This window comes from Urocitellus parryii, chromosome 5 (assembly GCF_045843805.1).
Source record: "Urocitellus parryii isolate mUroPar1 chromosome 5, mUroPar1.hap1, whole genome shotgun sequence".
Lineage (NCBI taxonomy): Eukaryota > Metazoa > Chordata > Mammalia > Rodentia > Sciuridae > Urocitellus > Urocitellus parryii.
The window spans coordinates 99,254,877-99,273,299 of NC_135535.1; the positions used below are offsets into that span (position 1 = coordinate 99,254,877).

Consider the following 18,423-nt stretch of genomic DNA (forward strand, 5'->3'; position numbering starts at 1 on the left):
TTTAATTTCAATCCCTCTGTGAGAAATAGCAATGTCTTCCAAAGAGTGAAGGATAAAAAATGCAAAACACAAAATGCAGGGTTCTGTTGGGAAAAAAATGCCTGTAAACATTTGTGATACAGTTAGTCTATTAACTTATTTTATTTTATTTTGTTATATATGAGAGCAGAATGCATTACAATTCATAATAAACATACAGAGCACAATTTTTTATATATCTCTGGTTGTACACAAAGTAGAGTGACATCATTCATGCCTTCATACTTGTACTTTGGTAATGATGTACATCTTATTCCACCGACTTTCCTACCACCATGGCCCCTCCATTCCCCTCCCTCCTCTTTGCCCTATCTAGAATTCATATAATCCTCCCCTGAACCACATTATGAATCAGCATTCTTAAATCAGGGGAAACATTCAACATTTGTTATTTTGGGATTAGCTAACTTCACTTAGCATTATATTCTCCAACTCTGTTTACCTGCAAATGCCATGATTTTAATCTCTTTTACTGTTGAATAATATTCCATTGTGTATATATATCACATTTTCATTATCCATTCATCTATTGAAGGACATGTTAAGTTGATTCCACAGTTTAGTTTTATGAATTGTGCTGCTATAAACATTGATGTGGCTGTGTCCCTGTAGTATGCTGTTTTTAAGTCCTATGGGTATAAACCAAGGAGTGGAATAGCTGGGTCAAATGGTGTTTTCATTCCAAGTTTTTCAAGGAATCTCCATACTGCTTTCCATATTGGCCACACTAAATTGCAGTCCCTCCAGAAATGTATGAGTGTGCCTTTTCCCCCACATCCTCACCAACACTTACTGTTGTTTACATTCTTAATAGCTGCCATTCTGAGTGCAGTGAGATGAAATCTTTTTTTTTAAGACTTCTGTATGTTTTTATTTTTATTTATTTATTTTTTTTTGCAATTTAATTTTTTTTTGTTTTAATTAATTATACATGACAGTAGAATGCACTTATATATCATACATAGATGGGATATAATTTCTAATTTTTCTGATTGTACATATTGTAGAATCACATTGGTCATACAGTGAGATTAAATCTTAGAAAAGTTTTGATTTGCATTTCTCTAATTGCTAGAAGTGTTGAACATTTTTTTCATATATTTATTTATTGATTGTATATCATCGTCTGAGAAGTGCCTGTTCAGTCCTTGGCCCACTTATTGATTGGTTATTCATTGGTTATTCAAATTTTGGTGTTAAGTTTTTTGAGTTCTATATATATCCTAGAGATTTGTGTTTTGTCTGATATGCATGTGATAAAAATTTGTTCCCAAATTGTAGGCTTTCTATTCACCTCACGGATTGTTTCTTTTGCTGAGAAGAAGCTTTTTAGTTTGAATCCATCCCATTTATTAATTCTTGATTTTTATTCTTGTGCCAAAGTAGTCTCATTAAGGTAGTTGGGGCCTAATGCAACATGATGAAAATTTGGGCTTCCATTTTCTTCTAATAGATGCAGTGTCTGTGACCTAGGCTTAATTCCTAGGTCCTTGATCCACTTTGAGTTGAGTTTTGTGCATGGTGAGAGATAGGGGTTTAATTTCATTTTTTTTTTGCATATGGATTTCCAGTTTTCTCAGCACCATTTGTTGAAGAGGTTATCTTTCTCCAATGCATGTTTTTGGTGCCTTTGTCTAACATAAGATAACTGTAATTGTGTGGGTTAGTCTCTGTGTCCTCTATTGTATAACATTGGTCTACTAGTCAATTTTGGTGCCAATACCATTCTGTTTTTGTTACTATTTCTCTGTAGTATAATTTAAGGTCTGGTATAGTGATGCCACCTGCTTCACTCTTCTTGCTATGGATTGCTTTGGCTATTCTGAGTCTCTTATTTTTCCAGATGAATTTCATGACTGCTTTTTCTATTTCTATGAAGAATGTCTTTGGAATTTTGATTGAAATTGCATTAAATCTGAATAGTGCTTTTGGTAGTATTGTTATTTTGAATATATTAATTCTGCCTATCCAAGAACAACGATCTTTCCATAATCTAAGGTCTTCTTTGATTTTTTTCTTTAGTATTCTGCAGTTTTTATTGTAGAGATCTTTCACTTCTTTCATTAAGTTGATTTCCAAGTTTTGGGGTTTTTTTTTTTTGAGGCTATTGTAAATGCGGTATTTTCCTCATTTCCCTTTCATAGGATTTGTCACTGATATACAGAAATACCTTTGATTTATGGATGTTGATTTTGTATCCTGATACTTTGCTTAATTCACTTACTAGTTCTAGAAGTTTTCTGGTGGAACTTTTGGGACTTGTAGGTATTAAATCACATCTTCAGCAAATAGTGCCAATTTTAGTACTTCTTTTCCTATCCGTATCCCTTTAATTTCTTTTGTCTGTCTAATTGCTCTGGTCAGTATTTCAAGAACTGTGCTAAATAGAAGTGGTGAAAGAGAGCATCCCTGTCTTTTTCCAGTTTTTAGAGGGAATGCTTTCATTTTTTCTCCATTTAGAATGATGTTGGCCTGGGGCTTAGCATAGATAGCCTTTATGATGTTGATATATGGTCCTGTCATCCCTAGTTTTTCTAGTGTTTTGAACATAGAGGGGTGCTGTATTTTGTCAACTGCTTTTTCTGCATCTGTTGATATTTTCATATTGCATATGGTTCCTATCTTAATGTCTATTGATGTGATGAATTACATTTATTGATTTCTGTATGTTGAACCAACCTTGCATCCCTGAAATGAATCCCACTTAATTGTGGTGTATTATCTCTTTGATATGTTTTTCTATTCAATTTGCCAGAATTCTATTGAGAATTTTTTCATCTGTATTCATTAGAGATATTGGTCTGAAGTTTTCTTTCTTTTATGTGTCTTCACCTGATTTTGGAATCAGGTTGATATTGGCCTCATAGAATGAGTTTGGAAGTGCTCCCACTTTTCTATTTCCTGAAATAAATTGAAGAGTATTGGTATTAGTCCTTCCTTAAAGGTCTTTCTTATCGAACTCAGCTGTGTATCCATCTGGTCCTGGGCTTTTCTTGGTTGGTAGGCTTCTGATGGTGTCTTCTATTTTGTCACTTGAAATTTATGTGTTTAAATTATGTATATCATTCTGATTCAATTTGGGCAAATCATATGGCTCTAGAAATTGGTCGATGTCTTCAATATATTCTATTTTCTTGGAGTACAAGTTTTCAAAATAATTATGAATTATCTTCTGCATTTCTATAGTGTCTCTTCTGATATTTCCTTTTTCATCATGTATGTTAGTAATTTGAGTTTTCTCCTCTTCATTAGCATGGCTAAGTGTTTGTCAATTTTATTTATTTTTTTCAAAGAACCAACTTTTTGTTTTGTCAATTTTTTCAATTGTTTCTTTTGTTTCATTCATTGAAATAAAGAGACACATTAAATTCATATGGGTTTTTTAAATATTACTATTTCTTTGTGGTTAGCCAAATTCCTTTTCCTTTCCTTATTTCCCACTCAAGTCTATTACATGTCTATTAACACTTTTTACCCATTTGTGAAGGCTGTTATTTTTTTTTATTAATCTCTATGAGCTTTCAATATGTGACTATATATCACATTAACTATATTTTTTTGTTTGACCAAATTTATTATTTTTAAAGAATCACTTAATTTTAAAAAAAATATTTATTTTTTAGGTGTAGATCGATACAACACAATGCCTTTATTTTTATGTGGTGCTGAGGACTCAACCCGGGTCCCGAAGTGCGAGGCGAGTGCTCTACCGCTGAGCCACAATCCCAGCCCAAGAATCACTTCATTTTGTATTTTTTTCTTTTTGTGTTTTTCAAACAAAAATTAATAATACAATTTTTTTGTTCTTCTTTTTTGGCTATTGTGTTAATATTTCATCACCAATAAATCACCAAATATTCTAAGTTCTAAACAGGAAGATTCCAAGTTCACTGTCTTGCCATTGTAAGACTTAACATACACTGGAGACCAAAAAAAAAAAAGAAAACAAAACAAAAAAATGTTACTTTGTAAATGAATTGGAAAATACATTATGAAACATTCAATGAATTTTGCTGGAACAACTGACTATGTTTTTGGAAAAAATAAACTCAATATTTGGAAAAAATGTAACTATTAGTCAATAACCAAAGAAATTGTTTTTAAATTAAAATTTTTATTATTGCTTAAAAGGAAAGGTAAATTTAAAACCTGGTGTTATGAAACTATAATAGACCTAATTGACATAGATCAGGAGTTCTCTCAGAGTTTCCTGAGAGAATGCAGATTGAGATAACCTATTAATAAATTTAATTCTTTTAGTTCTATTAGAAGAGGGAGCGGACTGGGGATGTAGTTCAGTGAGTGAGCACTTGCCTAGTGTGCTTGAGGCCCTGGGCTCTATCCCCAGTATTACAAAAGAAAAAGGGGGGCAGGAGGAGAAAGAACAAATGAATAAAGGGAAAGAAAAGTGGGAGAAAGTGTTTTAGGTAAAGATGTCAGGGCATTCAAGACCCACTGGTGTTAATAAGAATGGCCCTTCCTTCTCTAAGGAGGGTGGCTTGGCAGTAGCATCCAGACAAGGTGAATGTTGATACCTGTGAGACTGCAGAGACAGCCTGGCTTACAGAGGCAGAAGTTTGAAAGTCATCTGTTGTTTAAAACAGGCCAGGCTTTGTGACTGACACAGTAGTGTAGAGAAGGAAATAAATAGGACAACTCCAAGGTTCTGTCTTTATATTCAGTTGAAATGTGGTGAGCTTTTCTAACATAGGAACATATTTGTAAGGGAAATATTATTTACTTAATTTTCATTTGGGAATGTTGAGTTTGAGCAGTTAATGTTTGGAAAATTAGGAGGAGATGTTGATTGATAAGAAAATGTATAAGATGAAACCTAATGGACAAATGTTTTCAGCACATGCACATTATGAATAGCTGTTTATGGTGGTAATTTAAATAGCGAGGACAGGTGAAGATACCAAGAAAATATAGAGCCAGGAAAGAGGTGCTTAAGAAGGGGGTTATGAATGCTGATGACAAGAGGTCCGTTGAGTGAAAGAGATCAAGTGTCACCTAAAAGATTGCAAGAGCCTTGGAGTCATGGGAATGGAACCAGATTTTAATGGGTTGAGTAGTGAGTGTAAAATCAAATGCAGAAAGAACTCTGGGAACTTTTGCTTATTTAAAAAAGATTGAGAGTGAGGATAACAGGTATATTGGGATATGAGGTCAAATGAGATTAAAAATAGCATATAGTTTTAGGCTGATGTGAAGGATACCACTATTACAACTGAATATTCAGAAAGAAAGAGGTATAGTAAACAGTGTATGACACCTTGGTGGAAGGAACAGTTGGACCCAAATAAAGAGAAAATTAACTTTATCAATGAGTAAGAAGAATTCAGCTTTCTAACAAGTCAGAAGTAAGATGAGAAGCATGTGTGTGTGTATATATAGAAGGGCAGCTAAGAGATTTTCAGTCTAATCAGTGTCTTCTCTTTCTCTGCAATACGGATTATCTCAGAATAAGAGGAATTATATGTGAAAGAGTAAGAGATTTGATACAAGCGGAAGATGTGCAATAAAATTATTTTCATAGAATATGAGAGTGGTGACAAAGTAATGTAACAGGACATACCGTATCAGTGTCAAATAATTTCGTGTTGGTGACAATGAATTTGTATCACAGTAAATCTGATCTATTCTGCAAGTATTTGTCTCAACAGTCATTGACAGAAAAAGAAACAATTTCAGATAGGATTATAATTTTGCTGAACAAGTGGGGTAAAAGAAGTTCAGGAAAATTTAGTGCATTGGCAGAAATACCATACAATGGAACCAATCTGAACATGGAGAAAGGTGAAGAAGGACGAAGACCCATAGGTTAGAAGTAGAGTTGCAGATAGGGCTGGAGAAGCTAATGAAATGAAAACATTATTTTCCAACTTAGAAATGATGTGAACAAGTTTGAGTGTTGATGTTTGTGGAAGGTGGGAGACTTTAGTAGGACATTTTTAGATGAACCATTTAAAGGTTATAAAAAAAAAGACACATCTTACTCTACTATGTTATACTGTATTGTGCTATAATGAACAAACTGTTAACACCATACAGAATTCAGTAAGTAATTTTTGAGAGGTAACAGTTAAAATTCATGACTATGACTAATGTGCTGCCATGGTAGTGATTGGCTGAGACAGTGGAAGAGGTTATTTGGAGGTAGAGAAGTAAAGAGTTATAATTGCCAGTATGTATGAAGATCAGGGTAGCAGGGGGCAACATGATGGAGAGAAAGGCTGTGCTTCATCATCAGTGATGAATACAAAGGATGTCTGGGAGAACCTAGGCAGGAATGTGAATAGGGGAAATAAACTGTCATGGGAAGATGAACTTTGTAAGAAAAAAGATGTGATCAAGGCCAGAGGGAAATGATGTCAGTAGGATGGTTCTGAGTCATCAGGTACAAACTACCAAGAAAGCCTAAATTTGAAATATAAGTAGGGTAATTTTTTAATGCTCATTAACTGGTGACCACTGATGTCTTTCAAATTATAGTTATTTGTCATACCACACCAGGCTATATTTTCTATATTATGCTAAACATAATGCAAGCACTATGCGATGTGTTCTAGTTTGGCTACCACTAAGAATTATTAAATGCAATTTAACAGGTAGAGTGAAAAATATAATTTCTATTCCAACAAACCTACATGCTTTTTTATGTGTTCTATGAGATTCCTCTTCCTTGTATCCTCCCATGAAGCTTCAGTTTGGCTCATTTTCTTTCTCAGATTTGATGTGGTGATGTTTTCATCAAGTAGTCTTTAATTTTTCTCTCTTATTGGTGCATTTTAGTTGTACATAACAGTTGGGTTCATTTTGACATAAAGATACAGGTATGGAAGTATATAAATTAATTTACTCCACTTCAGTCCCTGGTCCTCACCTTTCTCTTTCCTCCTCCCTACCCCCATTATCCTTCTTCTACTCCACTGACCTTCCCTCTATCTTTATAATCAGAGCAATCCCCCACCACCGCTTTATTTGACCCTTAATTTTCTGGGTCTGGCTTATAGAACTTAACAAGATATTCTCTACTTCCATCCATCTAGTAGCAAATGCCATAATTTCATTTTTTTTAAGAGGAGAAAAAGTTTATTTTGGCTTATGATTTAAGAGGTTCAGACCATGGTCAGTGGGCTCCATTGCTCTGGGCTTAAAGTAAGGTAGAGAACATCACAGCAGAAGGGGATGTCGAAGGAAAATTCCCCAGCTCAAGGCCCAGGGTGACCAGGAAACAGAGAGAGAGGGAGGAGCCAGGGACAAAAATGTATAATCCTCAAACCACATCCCTAGTAACCTACCTCCTCTAGCCACACCACACCTGCCTTCAGCTAACCAGTAACTGAAGTTACCCAGTAAAGAAGTACTTTCAGATTAGTAATCCATCAAATGAATTAACCCACGGATTATGTTACATTCTTATAATCTAATCACTTCAACTCCTGTGTTAACATACGAGTTTGGGGGATAGCTCATCCAAACCTCAACATTCCACCTCTGGGTCCCCAAAACTCATGTCCATTTCATAATGCAAAATGCATGTGGTCCATTTTCAAGAGTCCCCATAGTCTTAACAGCTCCAGTTTTACCCAAAAGTCCAAGTCCAAAGTCTCATCTGAGGCCAAGGCAAACTTTTGATTATGAGCCCCTGTAAAGATCAAAGGAAAGTTGCATATATCTAATATATATTGGCACACAGTAAGCATTCCCATTCCAAAAGGAAGAAATGGGGGCATAGAAAAAAGTGATGGGCCCAACACAAGACCAAAATCCAGCTAGGAAAACAAGTCCTGTAGCTCCAAATTCTGTATTCAGTGCACATAAGGGCAAAATATGATCTTCAAAGGGCTTGTGCAGCTTCACCCCTATGGCCTTGCCAGTTGCAGTCCAAATGGCCTTTCTCTTAAGCTGGCTCTGTCCACGCCAGCCTCTTTCTCCAGCAGATGTTCCATGTTGTTGGCATCTCTTAATCCAGAGTGTCTGAAGTGCATCTTTGGCTTCCTTCTCAGAGCCTCGTGCATTGATATTTCAGGGGCTGCCTGCAGGGATTCTGACCTGCTGCACTTTCCCTGGCCTCCCAGGTCTTTCTCTGAAATTTCAGTGTAAACTTCTGGTATCCCTTAATTCCAGCGTCCTGCATCCATGCAGAAGTAGCACCATGTGAATGATGCTGAGGTCTGAAGTCAGCTCAAGCTGTAGCCTGGCTCCCTTAGACCATTACTGCACTGACCTCTGAATGCCTGGACAATCAAACACAGTGAAATGAATCCTGGGGAAACTTCCTTCTAGGCAACCCTATGCAAGCATAGGTCCAAGGTCTTTCAAACAAGTTTTCACTTCTACACCCTTGAGCCTGCAATGGGTGTGGTTTTGCTGACTCCTGAGATGCCCTCAGGGTATCTTTCCTTTGTCTGAGGAAAGTACTTCTCTTTATGATGACCATCTTTACAGTAAATTCCTTGGCCCCAATTTTACCTACGCTTCTTTGACCAACAAAGTTTTCCAAATCTCTCTGCTTCCAGTTTTCACAGTAAACCTAGCTAAAATCTGCCAGCAACACCCAGGCCACCCAGGCCTGAATGCTGTGCTTCCTTGAAATTTCTTCCACCAGATTATTAGTCCATTACCTTTAAATTCACCTTCACAGAAAATGTCAGGGCATGGGCAAAATGTAGACAACTTCTTTGCTGGAATGTAACATGAATATTCTCTAGTCTGATTCCCAATAGAGTCCCCATCCCCCTCTGAAAACTCAGAGTACAGTCTTTACTGGCCACATTTCTAACAGCATTCTGGTCTTCTGAGCTCCCACCGGAATTGCCCATTAAGCTCTGCTCACAACATTCTATGGCTTCTCCAGCCCATATCTGTAGGAAGGACGGAAAAGCTCCGCCGAAACAATCGTTTACCTGTCGGAGATTTTATTAGCAGGACGTAGAGGTCAGTCATAGAGGCCAGTTGCAGAAGAGAAGTGGGGGGAGAGGGAGAGAGAGACAGAGGGGGGGGGAGAGGGAGAGAGGGGGAGAGAGAGAGAGACAAGGAGAGGGAGGAGAGGGAGGAGAGGGAGGAGGAGAGGGAGAGAGAGGAGAGGGAGGGGGGAGCCATAATTTCATTTTTTATGGCTGAGTAAAACTCCATTGTGTATATACAGCGCATTTTCTTAATCAATTATTAATAGGCATCTAGGCTGGTTCCATAACTTGGCTATTGTGAGTAGTGCTACCATAAACATTGATGTATCTATATTTGTAGAGCTTGCTGATTGTTGATTTTAGTTCTTTTGGATAAATGCCAAGGAGTTGGATAGATGCCAAGGAGTTGGATAGCTGGGTCATATGGTGGTTCCATTCCTAGGTTTTTTTTTTGTTGTTGTTCCTTTTCCTCCACATCCTCACCAGAATTTATCACTATTTGTATTTTTGATAATTGCCTTTCTGACCGGAGGGAGATGAAATCTCAGTGTATTTTTAAATTTCATTTCCCCGATTGCTAGGGATGTTGAAAAGTTTTTCATGGTTTCTTTCTTTCTTTTTTTTTTTTTTTTTTTGCTATTTGTGATTCCTCTTTTCAATAGCAGCTTTTCTATTTAATTCTTTCTTCATTGATCTTAAATGGAAAGATCTATGATGTATAAAATGCCTTTTTTTAAAAAAAATATTTTTAGTTTTATGCAACACTGGGATACACCTTTTCATAATCTCAAAAGTATGTAACCCAGCCTGCTGTTGTTTACTGAGAGTTTCTTCTGTAGTGCATTTACTCTGTTTTGAATTTGGGCAGGAAATAAATGTTTTCATATGCTTTTCTTATTCTGGGAGGCCTATTTGACTTTCTGTCAAGGCTCTGCATGCAAGCCATTAGGAACCAGTATTAAACACAATAAAAAGTAGGCTGCTTACAGTTGTAATGCTTGCAATTATACTGTGGATTTTCTTATTTCTCCTTCCATATCTATTATTATTGTTACTTTGATTTTCTCTGTTCTTATCTTACTTTGTCCTCTCCCTCACTAACTTGTATTTTTCTCTTTCAAATAAAGTTTTGTTTCATTATTTGATTCAGACTCTTAAAAAATATTCAGGGAGAGAATAAGTTTGTGCTTGTACCTTTTGTAAAAATCTGTTATGTTCCAAACCAGTATTTTTTTGTTGTTGTTGTTTCTTTTAGGTCTTTAAAATCTGCTTTTATTAATTTGTTGTAAGTAAAATAAATATTTCAAAAATATAAACATAATGTAAACTTAATGATGTCCTACATTTCAAGGTTTTGAATACAACAAATGTATCAAATAATGAAGCAAAGTAGTCAGCATCCTAAAGCCCAGTGACAGTGGGAAGCAGACCTCCCCTTCAAAAAAATATGGAACTTTTCACAAATTTGTGTGTCATCCTTGCACAGGGAACATGCTAATCTTCTCTGTATCATTCCAATTTAGTATATGTGCTGCCAAAGTGATCACCCAAACCAGTATGTTTTTAATTGCAATGTTAGTCCCTTTATATATGTAAAAGCTATCTATGTTTTTCTTTAAAAATTGATTTTAATAGTTTCTACAGTAGCTAAGATGGTTTGAATTTTTCCACATATAACTTTCCTGGGAACAGGCTTATGCTGAGTAGTTTCTTACCCACCCTGTGTAAACTTACAGACCAACAATTTATTTCTATCTTGAAAATACTTGGCATTTTCTCTATCCCTAATGGTGTGGGATAATTTTAGGTTGTCGGGTTATTTAACAAGCGCCATTCCAAATAGGAAGGTAAATAAGTTATGAACTTTTGAATGTCTTTAATTTCGTCACTCCAAGCATTCTGGATGATACTTCTCAAACAAATACCTTTGGAAGTCTTCAGGTCCTAACACCTGCTTAACCTGCTCATTCACATCCTCATTAATCAGCCTACACTATTTTCCAACTGTGCTCACCAGCACATACAAAGATGATGAACTATCTAATTCTAAGAGTCTTGGAGGTTTCTCACAGCATTGTTCATTTCTCCAAGCCTAGTGTAAACTTCATTCATTCAGGGATAGACTCCATTTAAATAAGGCACATCAAATAATTTTTGGAAGTGAGAGATAATAGCTTACAAAGTTTAAAGGACATGTTGCTATCCTTTTCCTTATTTTTAACTTCTTCCTCCATTGTATCCACCATTGACAACAGATCTTCAACTTTAATATCTTCATTTTCATCCTGTTTCTTTAAATTATTCCAAGGCACCAGTTCAGTAGATAGTATTTTCAAGGACTTATACAAATCCTTTAGGGATGTCAGTTCATCTTCTCACATTTCTATTACAGGAATAAGATGCTCAAATCCACAATATTGTATAAGATCTTTATTAAAATTTGGGGCTCCTCCTTTGTTCTCTTTATAAATTATTACTGGAGTTCCTAGGTTGTAAATTGATGCTACCCAGCAGAGAAAACCATCAGTTAGGACCAATAGATGGTTTTCTTTGCTGGGTTCATTTTTCTCTGTGTCCTCAGTGTTTTTAGTGACTGACAAGCTTTTTTTCAGTTTCTTCACTTGTTATTTTTTTAAGTTGTTTTTTTTTTTTTAAGGAGAGAGAAAGAGAGAGAGAGAGAGAGAGAGAGAGAGAGAGAGAGAGAGAGAGAGAGAGATTTAAAAAAATATATTTATTTCTTAGTTTTCGGCGGACACAACATGTTTGTTTGTATGTGGTGCTGAGGATGAAACCCGGGCCGCACGCATGCCAGGCGAGCGCTCTATTGCTTGAGCCACATCCCCAGCCCTTAAGTTTTAATTCCTGTTGTGTGGGCCTGTTTTCCAAATTTTTTGGAGGTTCAGCTTTTCACTTGTAAGTGCATCAATCTTGGATTTTAAATACTTGAGTTGATTCTGTAATGACTCTAGAAGGCATTTTTAGGCTTGGTGATGTACCTATATTTCAATAGTCTTTTTCTTCTTCTGGATTTTCAAATCATTGTTAGATTTTTTCCTTGGATTCACAGTAGTCAATTAGGCAAAGCAACTGTCTATCCAGGACAGATGAGAAACTCTTTTGCAAAGATAGGCAAACACTCTGTTTTGAGCTATGATGCGCTGTTCATCCTCCTTTGTTAATCTACAGATATCTTTTTTTGCAAAGAACCAATAATCTCTTGTTCTATTCATTTCATTTTTTTCTTGTAATGTTGGCATTTTGCCTGTAAAATTTTCTGCTCCTTTTGAACATCTTTTATTTTAGCTTCTTGCTGGCAAACCCTATTTAGGGATACATCTTCCAATTTACCAATTTTGGCTTTCACACTCTCCATCATTGGTTCCAAATCATTTGGAAGCTTGCTCTTCCTGATGGGCTGCTTGGTTTTGTTCTAGCTAAAGTTCATTTTTAAGCTTCTGGTTATTTTCTATAAGCTCCTGTATCATGTTCTGTTGATATGCTGTTTCTTCCATCAACCTTTTCAAATTCTGTCTCATCCTTTGTGATGATTGTTTGTCAAAAAGGATGCAATCTTTAATATCTGATCTTTTGACTAAGCACAGACATTTTAAGCCATGCTTCATCAACAGCACATTTATAATTTCCCATTCTGCTTCTTCCTGTTGTTTTTTTAAGCATGCGTTTTTTTGTTTGTTTGTTTGTTTTGTTTTTTATAATTGACTGGACTTTTGAGTTTTAGGGGCTGCCAGAAATGTAGTTTCTTTTGAAGAATTAAAAGAAGTGGAGACTGGTAATAGGAAAATTCGAGTTGCCTCAGTCATGGAACATTCCTCTTGCATCTGACACCTGGCATTCAAGTGGATCTCAATGAAGTCATCTCATGTCTGAAACTGGATCTTCATAAAGCTAACTGGGAAGTTCAAGATAAGGCAGGTTCCATCTGGAGAGGGGTCATTTTTCTGTTTTAAAGATGGTGCCTTCTTGGATTGGGGTTGTGGCTCAGTGGTAGAGCTTTTGTCTGGCATGTGTGAGGCCCTGGGTTCAATCCTCAGCACCACATATAAATAAAAAAAGTAAAAAAAAAATCCATTAGTAACTTAAAAAAAATGGAGATTAAAAAAAATATGATGCCTTCTCCACCATCTATGTTTTATTCTGTATTTGATGCATGGAGTTCTCATCAAAGGGTTGGCATATTTTTTCAATATTGTTTCAAGGCCATCTCTAAGTGGAATTCTAACACAGCAGTTGTACATTTGGAGCCAGTTCAGGTCAGAGTACAGATCTAGCCACAGTATTTTCCCAATTTTTTCTGTTCTATTTACATCAATGGGTCAATCAATAAAAAATCGGCACTGACCACATTGATATAACACAAAGTAAAATATAGAACTAGGAATATTACCAGAGATTTAAAAAATAGGATTAGATAATGATTACTAAAAAAACATAATTTCAAATATTTATGTAACTAAAAATAGATTTAAAAAACATGGAGCCAATCTTATCAACTTGAACAAAGAACGGTAGGTAAATGCACAATTCAGTTCCAGATGTTACAATTCTATTCTCAGTACTCAATACAGCATGTATACAGGAAAGTACTAAAGTATCAAGTATATAGGAAACCTGAACAAAACCATAACTACTTTGACCCATCTGACATGTATGGAACATTCCATTCCACAGTAAGGAATAAGCTTTCTTTTTTCACAGACGCATAGTATATTCACCAAGATATACCATATTCCAGAACACAAAACAAAGTTCAAAATGTTTAAGAGATTCAAATCATTAAAAGCCTCAGTCCATGGTAATCAACCTAGTATCAGTTTCAACTACACTGGGTCTGGATCTTGGTTCCATTGGAGCCTGGACTAATGAGGAATCCTGTACTTTCTATTTTATAGAGATATTAAAATGTATTCAGAGTATGCTTTAATTATCTAATATGTATAAGAACCACAATGGCATCCTAATTTCTAACTGTATATTATTTGTGCCTTTTGTTTATTTTTCAATAGCCTCACAGGAGCTAATTTTATTAGTATTTTTCAGTGAAAAACCTCTGGCCTTTTTAATTCTCTCTATTGCAGTTTTTCTCTGTGTCATTAATTTCAGTCAATGTTATCTTCTGTCTAGTACATTTTTATTTAATTTGCTTTTCAGTGTAATTTCTTTTGATGCATGTTTTGGTATTTACTTTTTCTACATTCTTTTTTCTTAAGTATGAATTTAAGTCAACCAAGTTTTATAATACAGATATTTATATATTTTATAAATATATAAACTTATATATTTTCATTATAATTCTAATAAGAATATGAAGTGCTACATGATCACTCTTTTGGCCTATATGTTACTTATCTTTTTATGACAGTATTTTTTAGCAATTTTTATTGGTTTATGTTTTATGGTCTACTTTTTTTTATTTTATCAATCTTTGTACTTATATTAAAAGTATGTCTCATTAAGGCAGCAGTGGAACCCAAAAGAGAGTCCTGGAGTATAGTCTTCCAGTGTGGACCAGCAATTGCAATTCTCTGATTTAAAATCTCCAGGCTAATAGGCTCCCAGCAAACAGCAATCCTAAGCCTACATCACACCTCCAGGAGTTTCATCCCCAGGACAAACCATTTCACCGTAGCAACTACAAGCATTCTGAGTGTGGAGTTATCATCAAACTCCAGACAATCCCACCAATTGGCTAAGAAGGGAAGCTGAGGAACTTCTGAACTCCAACGAAAACAATTGTTCAAATTTCCATCAAGATTCCTTGTATTTCTCTCTCACATCTCTATCATTTTTGAAACCAAATATTCTTTATGCATCAATTTATCAAGGACTGGTATGTCAGAATAGTATATTACAGTTTTGTTTTGTATTCTATTATTTTTACTATTTTTGCTATTACATATGTATATATATTTTACTTTTAAAATTATGAGTAGGTTTTTTCCTCTCATCTGTTTCCCTGGATTCTCTTTCTTTTCTCCTGCTAGCAGCCAACCTCGATCAGTTCCTCTTTTACTTTTAATATAACCTTCTACCTCTGTCTTCTCTCCTCCTTCCTTATAAACACCACATCCTACATCACTTCTGTTCTCTCTTTGTTCACCATTTGAAATTGTATATCCTTTTGCAAATTTACTGTATTTAAGTAGACAATAATTAATCATACCATTTCTGTTTATTGACACAAAACTGTAGACATATTAATTGGAACAATTTTTTTAAAGTCTGTATATTGCTTGCATTGAGTGCTGTTAATATTGGTCTCTCCCTTAAAGGTGAGGTACTGAAAACCTTCAGTGACAGTATAAATCTACAGGGTATAAATGGTGCTGCCTCAGATCCACACTGCTAGATGGGAAGACACAAGAACAACATGAAAAAATGAGGAAACAAGGTGCCCCAAGGAAACCAAGTTTCTCCAATAATAAAATCCATTGGTAAAAGAAATGTCAGAGAATGAGTAATGTGGGTAGTAAAACTGATCTGAGACATAAAGAACGATGTAAGGAGTGAAATGAGAGATAAATTTTAGGAGATGAAAGATAACTTCAATAAAGAGATACATATTCTGAAATGAAATGAAGCAGAAATCCATAAAGTGAAGAAAATAGATCAAATTAAAAATTCAATGGAAAGCATTACCAATAGACTAGACTACTTGAAAGATAAAACCTCAGACAATGAAGACAAAATATGTAAAGTTGACCGCACAGCGAAGATGGTAAGAAATCATGAATAGAACCTCCAAGAATTATGGAATAACACAAAAAGACCAAATTTAAGATTTCTTGGGATAGAGGAAGGAGCAGAGATACAAACAAAAGGAATGCAAAATCTTTTCAATGAAATAATATCAGAAAATTTTCTAAACCTAAAGAATGAAATGGAAAAAGAAGCTTCATGACCCCAATTGTACAAGATTACAACAGACTTACACCAAGGCACATTTTAATAAAAATACCTGACATAAATAATGAGAATAGCATTTTAAAAGCCACAAGAGGAAAAAAAATCAGATTACTTATTGGGTGAAACTAGTTCATATCTCAGGTGATTTCTCAACTCAGACCATCAAAGGAAGGAGGGCCTGGAACAATATATACTAAGCTCTGAAATAAAATAGATATCAATCAAGAATTTTATATCCAGAAAAATTAAGCTTGAGATTTAAAGATGAAATAAAAAAAAAACTTTCATAATAAAATTAAAAGAATTCACAACTAGAAGGCCTGCATTACAGAACATTCTCAACAAAATATTCTATGAGGATGAAATAGAAAAAAAATGTGAAAACCAGCAAAGAGAAGAACCACACTAAAGGAATAGTCAATCAAAGGAGAAACTAAATTAAGCTAAAATTCAGAAATAAACCAAAATGACTGGTAATACAAATTATATTTCAATAATAACCTTGAATGTTAATGGCCAAAACTCATCAATCAAAAGACATAGACTGGATATTGTATTAAAAACAAGACCCCAAAATATGCTGTCTCCAAGACACTCACTTCATAGGCAAATACATTCACACAGACTATAGGTGAAAAGATGGGGAAAACATCTCACTCACTTGGATCAAGTAAACAAGCAAGAGTTTCTATCTTCATATTAGGTAAAGTGGACTTCAAACCAAAGTTAGTCAAAGAGATAAAGAAGGACATTTTATACTGCTTAAGGGAACTATACATCAGCAAGACCTAACAATCATAAATATTTATGCTCCAAATAATGGAGCATCTATGTACCTCAAACAAATCCTTCTCAATTTCGAGAATCAAATAGAAAACAACTTAATAATATTGAGTGACTTTACTACTGGATATATCTTCCAAACAAAAAATAAACTAAAAAACTATAGAACTAAATAACAAAATTAATAATTTAGATTTAATGAACATATATAGACTATTTTACCCATCAATGAGTGATACAATTTTCTCTCAGCCACACATGGATTCTTCTCTAAAACAGACCATATTAATCCACCAAGCAACTCTTAGCAAATATAAAACAATAGAGATAACTACCCTGCACCCTTATCAGATCATAATGGAATGAAATTAGAAATCAACAATAAATTAAAAAATTGAAGCTACTTTAACACCTGGAGACTAAATAATATGCTACTGAATTATGAATCAATAGCAGAAGATATCAGGGATGAAATAAAAAAATACTTAGAGGTAAATGAGAATACTGATACAACATATGAAAATCTGTGGGACACCATGAAAGCAATGCTAAGAGAAAAGTTCATTACACTGTGCTGATTCATTAAAAGAACAAAAAGGCAATGAATAAATGACTTAATATTACATCTCACAGCCCTAGGGCAAAAAAAACCCCAAAAAACAAAACAACAACAACAACAACAAAAACAAGTCAACACAAGAAGAAGAAGAAGATAGGAAATAATTAAAATCAGAGCTGAAATCAATAAAACTGAAACAGAAGAAACAATTCAAATAATTGTCAAAACAAAAAGTTGGTTCTTTGAAAAAATAAATAAAATTGATAAACACTTAGCTGTACCAATGAAGAGAAAGAGAAAACTCAAATTACTAAAATTCTTGATAAAAAGGAAATATCACAACAGATACTACAGAAATACAGAAGATAATCAGAAACTATTATGAATATTTATACTCCAATAAAAGAGAAAATCTTGAAGACATTGACAAACTTCTAGAGACATATGGACTACCCAAACTGAATCAGGAAGACATACATGATTTTTAAAAAATATTTATTTCTTTAGTTTTAGGTGGACACAGTATCTATATGCAATGAAATAGAATATGCTATAAAAAGCCTTCCAATCAAGAAAAGCCCAGGATCAGATGAATTCTCAGCCAAGTTTTACAAGACTTTCAAAGAAGAATTAACACCAATACTTCTCAAATTATTCCATGAAACAGAAAAGGAGGGAACCCATATAAACTCATTCTATAAAGCTAGTATCACCTTGATACCAAAACAAGACAAAGACACATCAAGGAAAGAAAACTTCAGACCAATATCCCTGATGAACATAGATGCAAAAATTTTCAATAAAATTCTGGTAAATTTCATACAAAATAAATGAAAAAGATAGTGAACCATGATCAAGTGGGGTTTATCCCAGGGATGTAAAGTTGGTTTAACATAATACAGAAATCAATAAATGTAATTCATCACATCAATAGACTTAGAGACAAGAATTATATGTTATCTCAATAGATGCAGAAAAAAAAAACATTTGACAAAATATAGCACCCCTTCATGTTCAAAACACTAGGAAAACTATGGGTAGTAGGAACATACCTCAACATTGTAAAATCTATCTGTGCTAAAACCAAGGCTAACATCATTCTAAATGGAGAAAAATTGAAAGCATTTCTCCTAAAACCTGGAACAAGACAAGGGTGCCCTCTTTCACCACTTCTATTCAATATTGTTCTTGAAATTCTAGACA

The 18,423-nt window shown here is 34.6% G+C and overlaps 1 non-coding gene and 1 pseudogene across 1 annotated transcript; both read right to left on the reverse strand.

Moving 5' to 3' along the window:
- Positions 1-10,395: 10,395 nt before the first annotated feature.
- LOC113198251 (U6 spliceosomal RNA) lies at positions 10,396-10,501 on the reverse strand. The gene has a single exon (XR_003302817.1). It is a non-coding gene; the product is annotated as a U6 spliceosomal RNA (small nuclear RNA).
- Positions 10,502-10,839: 338 nt separating this feature from the next.
- On the reverse strand, positions 10,840-12,622 carry LOC113198220 (centrosomal protein of 70 kDa pseudogene; annotated as a pseudogene).
- Between the last annotated feature and the right edge of the window lie 5,801 nt (positions 12,623-18,423).